At 38.2% G+C, this 8,916-nt stretch overlaps 1 long non-coding RNA gene across 5 annotated transcripts in view; it reads left to right on the top strand.

Moving 5' to 3' along the window:
- Positions 1-1,691: 1,691 nt before the first annotated feature.
- Positions 1,692-8,916, top strand: part of LOC131360072 (uncharacterized) — a 39,250-nt gene continuing 32,025 nt past the window's right edge. For 2 of the 5 annotated variants that reach the window (XR_009205843.1, XR_009205841.1), the window contains exons 1-3: positions 1,693-1,962; positions 6,656-6,805; positions 7,209-7,286. This is a non-coding gene — a long non-coding RNA (uncharacterized LOC131360072). Of the gene's footprint in view, positions 1,963-6,655; positions 6,806-7,208; positions 8,868-8,916 lie in introns of those variants that run through there. The other 3 variants (XR_009205842.1, XR_009205844.1, XR_009205840.1) reach the window with 3 other exon arrangements.

Genomic DNA, 8,916 nt, shown 5'->3' with positions numbered 1-8,916 from the left:
TACAGCAGGCGTATAGGCTCTCATTACATTCTGGTTGACATTATTTATAGGCATAAGAACTTTAATAATAGTGGGTTGTGGTTTCCACTACTGTAACAAAATCACAAATCACAAAATCCTGTATTCTCTGGCTATGACTCACAGATCTCTGGGGTCACCAGGCCTCAGTTTAAGAAGCATGACTGTAAATGACTGCTCTATAAGCACCAGGCCTGCGTTTATTTCCCTGTGACCTGCTCTAGTCACCCGCTTGTCCAAAGTCCACTTCATTAGTTGGCTGAGATTCTCCATTTGATGTAAAATGGACATCATTCCTCTTTTGGCCTCGAGCCAGCAGAGAGGGAGCTACTTCAGTGGCCCCTCTCCCCATCAGCCTGACAGCCTCAGCAGATGATGATAAATGTAGAGGTGGAAAAGCAATTACTGTAGTGGGGTGCACTTAGGCTGAGAGAAATCAGAATAAACCATCATGGAGCTTTGACCACTAAAGACTAAAGAGTGTGCTTTACTGGGAGTAGTGGGATTCTTCTGTATCTACATTGTAGATAGAAAGATATTTGATACTTGATCATTTTGCCCACTAAACAACAACTTTTAGCTCATTTACCAAATATTTTACAGACCACATAAACTATGACAAAAATAAGTAACATGAAGAAAACAGGAGAAAATAAACAAAAAACAAACTAAAATAATAATAATATATAAAATACAAAAATGAAAGGCATAAAAAATGAATAAAACATATTGCAAGATGTCTAATGATCTGACTTTAACATATAAAGTTGCCAGAATGAAATAATAGTTCAATAGTTTCAATAGTTTCTAAATAGAAACTAATGAATGCACCATGAACTGCATAACAAGAGCCAGGTCACTGCATAACAAGAGCCAGTGTGTTATCCCAGTGGTCAGAATTGTGACCATTCATGTGTCTGTCTCATTCAGGGATGATAGAACTATAATAATATAAAAATAGCAATAAAAGATCATTTAAACAGATATAGCCAATAGCCAATATACCAAATATCTGTGGTAGAACATGTTGTGTGATTGTGAAGCACGGCTATAGGGAAATCCACATTCAGTCACAAGACCAGAAGAGGTCAAGTGCTGAAGCTGGGTGAGAAGGCCTGGTGTGCAGTTGGTATTCCAGTTCAACCCAAAGCTCTTCAGTAAGGTTGAGGTCAGGGCTCGGTGCAGGACACTCGAGTTCTTCCACTCCAACCTTAACACGCCGTGTCTTCATGTAGCTCGCTTTGTGTACAGGGGTACAAATGTGCTAGAACAGGTTCAGGCTCCTTAGTTCCAGTGAAGAGAAATTGTAATGCTACAGCATACAAAGGCATCCTACACAATTATGTGCTTTCATCTTTGTGGCAAGGGTTTGGGGAAGAACCAAATATAGGTGTGATGGTCAGGTGTCCACAAACGTTTGGTCAGTGTTTGATTCAACGCCTTTTTAGTGTATGCACCAGAGGTTTCTGGTTTTGGTGCATTGTTGATGTAGTGATATAGCAGTATTAGTGCTGATCTTGCTTCATCAGGCTCTCATTTTGTCCTTGTAAGAATCTCTTACATTTTGGAATTTGATCTTTGCTGCACTTCCTTTTACACAATGACTGCAAAAAGATTTAAAAAAATAAAAAAATAAAAAATCCAGTGACTGAGCGCCAGCCAGCTCCCTCTCCCTGTCTCTGAGTGGCCTGGCCTAAATGTGGAGGAGCTATATTCAGACGGCTGTGAGTGTGGGCGTTCAGTGAGAGAGAGCGGCTCAGGCAGCGAAGTTGCCTACACACTCCTTCATTCTGACTCACTCTTCACAGTGGTACATGAGGACAAAAGTCAGGACCAGACGAGCTGAAGAACCAGACTGAGTAAAACAAAGTGTGAGCCGGCGTCACTTCCTCCATCCTGGGAGCCAGCTGCCTTTGCACACTACACTTTTAATCATGCTCTCAGGTACGACCTTGCCATGCCTAACACATTACCCTTTTAGATAATATTCTACCAGGTAAACACTCCTGTTCTTGTTTAATCTACTCCCTAGCAACTCACTGTGTTATGTCTTATGACAGATTACTTCACCTTATTGTTTTAACTTATTCAACTCAAAGGACAATAAACTTTCTTTGGTTAAAGCCATTGTCCCAAGTAAAGAGGTTGTTGTTCTCAAATCAGTCCAAAAATTTCTATTTTTTTTTTATAAATTGTTCTGAATATGACCTTGTTTCCATGCTTACTTGTATTTGTTGTTACTCGAGTTTGTTTATAAAATGTAAAAGTGCAGTCAGAGATTTTGGCAGATGTAAGAAAAAGTTAGCTGTTTTGAAATTCATTCCAGTCACTGCCCTCAGTATTCCCCAAAGCAACACCCTCAAAACACATGCATGCATACTATCTAGTCAATCTGGTGCCTGAATGCACAAGAGGCATTTCCAAGATCATTTCTATACCAATATTGGAAATGGGGATTTGGGCTCCTGAGTTTTGCAACAGAAAGGCGTTTGCCATATCGTCCAGAAAGTTCAAATCCTGATGATGCCATAACCATTAGTGACTGGAAGTCCAAGTAAGCTAAACTAGCCAAGCATGAGTGTCTGTGAGTTCATGCATGCAGAAGAGGGCAGATAGTGCTTTCCTCTGAGCGTGCTATGCTACCAAGTTGCATGAGCAGCATAAAAAGTTTGCATTTGGCTGGATTCACATGTCTCAGAGGAAGCACATGATAGCCTTAATGCTCCCAGACTGGTATTGCTTGCTATAAAATGATAGGCAAGACCTAATTGGTGGATGGGAATTGGCCAAGACTAAATTAGAAAGAAAATCTTTAAAAAAAAAAAGAAAGAAAAAAAAGGCTTATCTATGTAACAAGTTATGTGTCTAAACTGAAATACAGAGCCTCTCACAGTGTGCAAGGCCTAACTAATTCTTCATGCACACTAGCAAGTCCTTCATGTTGCTTGCGGATGTAACAAATGCTATTGTCATCGCTTGTTTGCATGCACCTTCCAGAGGATTTGTTGTTTTTGTTGTTGTTGTTTTTTTTATGAGAAAAAAATTATCCAAAATGTAAATGCTCTGCAGCTAAGTAGTTCAAAACAAATTCAGTATGAAGATTAGTTGTTTGATTTACATCTTACACACTTGCTTCATTTTTTTAGATTAGCAAAACAAATTAATGTGAATTACATTCCCAGTTTACACCGTGTACCCGGTTTGATTTAATAGACACTATCCAAGATGGCAAAGCAACAAAGAAAGCCTTTTTGCATGGTTGCTAAATATACACACCCTTACACTCTCATACACACCCATTTTCCCCAAAATTTTTAGTTGTTAAAAACATTTCACTACTGAAAGAAAATAGAAATTGAATTTTCAAATGCAGCCACATTACAGATGCATCTTTGTGCTGATTAGTTGGTTGTTGTTATATCTAATTTCCATTTGGAAAACCTGAGGTGCCACAGAGCCCAGAGTGTTTCTTCTGACCATGTGCCACTACTGAAGTATTAGCAAATACTACAAAAATACATTGTTGGTTAAATCGCTGACTGTGCCTTTAATGTGAAGTTGATCGTATCACGTTGGTTTCTCTTATTACTGTGTCTTGTGACACAATGTCCCATTACAATCCTCTTGATATTGAATTAGTCCTCTTATGTTCCTCTCTCTTGAGACATAGTTATCCCCTAGTTTACACTGTTAACCTGGTGAGCAGTATCAGAAACCTCATGACCTTCGGTTTCTGCAGACTTTTTTCCATACAGGTTGCGGTACATGTGAATATATGGTACAGAGTGTTTCTATAACATGCACACTCCTGTCCTCATGCTGTCATTGTCAGCATTTCATCCGTGGGCGCCAGTAAATAAAGTCCGAGCCAACTAATTCCCTTGACATTTACACAGCTACCTCAGTGAGTCAGAGTGGAGAGAGAAAGAGAGAACGAAAGAAAGAGATGCTATTAAGAGATGAATGGATCGTTTTATTTGCCTCTGGAGTGCATTGAAAACATGTTGATCCTGGGTGTGTGCTCGTGTACGTGCGCTGTCTTTCTGATATTGTTAACACTGGATACTCTTCCTCAGGCTTACCTAGGCTGTTGTAATCTCAACGAGAGCATCAGCGCGTGGACGTGCGTCATAAGGGGAGAGTATTAACTCGCGGGAGTGTGTGCAGGCGTACAGGACACAGCGCATCTAGCTATCTCACACAGCTTTGATGGAAAGCCACATCCCCTCTCCTAAATTGAGCCATTCAGATTTCTGTAAAAAGAAAATAAAAAACATTTGCATTTATATTCATATATATTATATTCATATATTATATTCAAGTGAGCCATTGTAGAGCTTTTAAAAAGAGCCAACAAGTGCTGGATTTACAGCTTCTTGATTTTGCCAACACATTCATTCATATTACACACATAAAAAATAAGATAAGAAGTTTGATTTTGCTGATTCAGAAACATTTGCACCAGATACCTGCTACAGAGTTACCAAATTACTACTTTCAGTCTCAGACGTCACACCCACAAACCACTGGCTGAGCGTCTGATGCACGCAAAATTTGGAAACATTTCAGGAGTTTCAAAGTCGCCATATGATTGTTTAAATTCTACGGGATTTCTGGGAGATTTTTTTAACAGTCTGCCTGGTAACAAAGCCGTTGTGACGCTTTACTTCCCTCATGGAAGAAGGAAGCTGCTGTGTTTACAACTGCGACAATGAGCGCTTATGAGGATCAGCTAAACACTGGATTTTCCAAATTATGTGTTTACAGGATAGACTTAATAATTTTTCTCATATTCTTCTTAAATAAATCATCTATGGTTCAAACTATTTTCACTTTTCATTTTTCCGATCTACTTTCGTAACACTGAACAAAACAAATTGTGATTGGTTGCTGTTGCAATAAAGTTTCCAGACCTTCAACCTTCAGTCTGAAACTCTGGCTTTGTGAGACTACCAAGTTACCAACAAGTAGCCAATGTTAGGAGAAATGATTGACACCAATCTCAAGCAAAAAAAAAACCCTTTAGTCCAAGGTTTCTAGCAAGTTAGTTAATACTCAGCTGTTATGTAATTAAAACCATTATCAGGGTTTGCTAGCCAGGGTGTACAGAAAACCCCATATCCCTTGGATAATAATACAGTGTTAATTTATTAATGTTATTACCTTTTCTACCTTACATTTAAAGATGGAACCAACAATATTTCATGGTCGTTAGGAGCTAGCTGTTTTGAAACTCAGCACCTATTTGACTTTCCTTCCAAGAAGCAACTGCTGCCTAAGCTGACAAGACTACAACGTAATTTAGCAGGCAGCTGTGGCTACTCACCATATTTAGTCCCTAGCTTGTGTATCCACTTCCTGAAATGTACAATCCTTCAGAGAATCTCTTCATCTTCATTCTACCTAAACATATATAATAAAGAAATAAAAATAAAAAAAAACAGTTTTATTTTGAAGGCTGATTAAAGGAAATATTTGAATGTCAGCTACATGTATAAAGTCACCTGATATTTGCATATGCCACAATATGCAATGTTCACTCTGTTAGAAATAAGTGATTGGAAGTTCCCAGTCTTCCCAGTTTCCAGTCTTATCAGACTATATAAGTTGGTGTTTTAGAGCAGAGTAAACATCTGCAGGAAAGGGGGTTCTCCATGACCAAGGCTGAGAATGTTAAATGATCTTATGACTATGTGCAATGCAATCGTACATACAATCAAGCCTGACAGAAACTCTTATTCACTTAATTGTTGTCCAGATGCTAGAGTTTTATCATGGAGGCAACGTTAAAAAAAAGTTTACTCAGGGAAATGAATCATGTCCTGATCATGTCCATGTATTTGGTTTAGAAACACCAAGGAAATCATGCAAGAGTTTCAATATCTTTGAGATACATCCAGACTCATCACATTTATATTTACTGTATTTGGAAGACCCCATTATCCAGAGCAATATTTATCTCAGGACCAGGACTTGCTCAAGAACCCAAAAGAGGCAGCTTGGAGGTGCAGGGATTTGAATTCTCAACCTTCTGGTCAGTAGTCCAATGAGCTAACCAATGAGCTTAACCAGTGAACCAATGAGTGTCAGCATGGTATGTGAATCTTGGCTCTGACAGTTTTTCAGTCTACATTTACATTTATGGCATTTGGCAGACACCCTTCTCCATAGCAACGTACATTTATCTTATTTATAAAACTAAGCAGCTGAGGGCTTAGGCTTTTCTCAAGGAGCTCAACTACTACTTCCCAACTTTATTGTGCTTCTTGTACAGAAATGTGCCTATTATATTCCATCAAGGAACTAATGAGCTAATGAAGAATCTAACATAGTGTCACAAAACCTCATTACCTATTTACTTGGCTAATGCTGTTTTTTCTTTGCTATAATTATTTATGAAACAGATATCGATCTTGAATATGTAAAATGAAGCATTTTTTAATACCCTAGGCTCAAATTTCCCCACACTCTGACCAGATGTAAGTTTGTCCAAATGCGGCAAAGATGAAACTGATGAATAAGGAATCTGTTGGTGAAATTTGCCTACGCTGGTTTCACGATCAGATTTGACAAATAAAGGCCAGTGTGTTTTGCAGTACCAATTTATAAACATGTCCATCCTGCTCTTTTTCTCTAGCAGCTTGAAGCAGATCTTGTATGAAGAGGCCGTTGATTTAGTTACAGGAAGAAAAGGAGCTGCTGTGAATTCCACTCACAGCGTACTCATCAAAGATGATATTCATCTGGCTTGCTGAGTCATGTAACAGACAACAATCCACCAGTCACGGTAGGTCTTTCTTATGAACATAACAATGTGTGCTCTCACAGAATGTCTAAAATAAATCATCAACCAAGATCTGTTCTGTAGAAAGAGCAAGAGTTCAAATGAATTCCATGTGACTGGATGAATTATTACAGTATTAATAGTAGTACAATGTTTGGTGTGTGTAAATAGAAAAAAAAAAGTCTCTTCTGTCATGAGCAAAGACCTCAGAGGAGACATGTTGGTATTATAAGACCTTAATGAAGTTGCGTTAAATCTCCTCACTGTCTTTAATCTTACCTTTAAATATTCAAATGATATTGACAGTGGAATTAATTGATGTCGCTTCCTACCCCCATGTCTCTCTCTGTCTTTCTTCTCTGTCATATTGATAATGGCTTATTCTCTGCCTGCCTTTATTTGACAGGAACCAATAATCTTTGGGTTTCTTGGCTTGATTAGCTGTGTTTGCAGTCAATACACTGGAGGAAGCTGAGATTATAAGGTGAGGGAGGGGGACAAGATTTTCACACACTGTATGTGTTTTGCAATCAGGCGTGACATAATTAATGTCAAAAATGATTTAGTAGCTCTTCTTAACTCTTAGTAGAAAAACCTGATTGTTAAGGCTGGTCTAAAAAAAACCCAGTCTAGATCCAAATCTTTGACAGTTTGGCCAAAAAATGACACAAATGTAGTAAATCTACCTGAGGAAACTGGAATTCAGACTGGAAGTGCTACCTAGAGGAGGAATGGTAAGGAGGGCAGGAAATGAGGCAAGGTAAGATGGAGGGCATTATTCAGAGGAGCAACCAACAAGCCAAGGTTAATTCAGAAAGAACAGGAGAGATTCACAGCTCAGATTGGAGATGCTGTTCACAGGAGAACCATAGCATGTATTTTCCATGAACACTGGGATTTATGACAGAGCGGTGAACCATATGAAATCCTGTTTGGAGTTCGTCAAAAAAACATGTTGCAGACTCAGAAAAAAGCTCCTCTGCTCTGATTCTGAAACTAAAATGTAAATTGTTGACTTCGGAACAAAACAGTATATTTGGCGGAAACCCAAAACTGCTTATCACCCCTGCCACTGCTGTAGCTAAACTACCGAAGAAAAATATTCAGTGACAGTGTGATGTGATGCAGCCCAAAGTGAAGTTACTTTACTAGTAATACCCCGAAGCTGATTATTTTCCCATAACAGCATGTACGATATTATTAAAATAATCCCATGCTATTATAGACAATTAATCTATACTTTCTGATCAGTGCAATACAATATAAGACAAGCTTTTGATTGCATGGTGGTATAAATAATGTGAGGTAAAGAAACCTATATGTAAAGCATTACACACAAAAAAAACCTGTTACACAACCTGCTTAAACATAACATGATTTTAAAAGAAAGAAGCGGAAAACAGGAAACTTGACAAAGGCCCCTGGATGTTGAGCTCAGTCTATGTCACATCAGCAGCCTTGCTGAACTTCCTCCATCTCTATGGTTCACTTAACCTCCCCATGGACACAGAGCACAATGCTGACAGTTCTGAGGGTCATGCTGAAGGACGGAGTCCATCAGGGGAAACCTTGAAACCTGCAGAGCATACACAGCTCAGTGCCTTATTACTACATGTTCTAGATTGTAAAGATAACAGTATGATAAGAGCATTTTACTTATGCTCTTTCTTGTTATATCAGATTCTTCACAGCATAAAGTCAGTATGAAGATGCAATTTCAAGAGCGTGTTAATTTCGACAAAAGGGCGGAGGTTTTTAGGGTTCTTGATTTTTATTTTATTTATTTATTTATTTTTAAATCAGGGCTACAGGAATCAACATGTTCACTTTCGGGTTTCAAGAACAAAACACACAGACTAACCATCTGCCACAAGCCATACAACAAGCATCTTTAGTTCACTTCAAAAAGCAGCTAAAAATCTAGTTTTTTATTTTTACTTTTATATTTGTTGCAGCGTTTTATGTTTCATGAGCAATGGTTTTGTTAATGTTTGTAATTTTGGTGAGTTTATATTTGTTTTTACTTTTTTTTTCTGAGATACAACTCTTTAGCCAACTAATGATAACTACTTGTTTATTTAATGATTACTTTATTAATATATTTTAGGATTATT

The sequence above is a fragment of the Hemibagrus wyckioides genome, linkage group LG10, assembly GCF_019097595.1.
Source record: "Hemibagrus wyckioides isolate EC202008001 linkage group LG10, SWU_Hwy_1.0, whole genome shotgun sequence".
Classification (NCBI taxonomy): domain Eukaryota; kingdom Metazoa; phylum Chordata; class Actinopteri; order Siluriformes; family Bagridae; genus Hemibagrus; species Hemibagrus wyckioides.
Note: the sequence above shows the minus strand (reverse complement) of the source record. Positions and strands in the feature narration are given on the sequence as shown.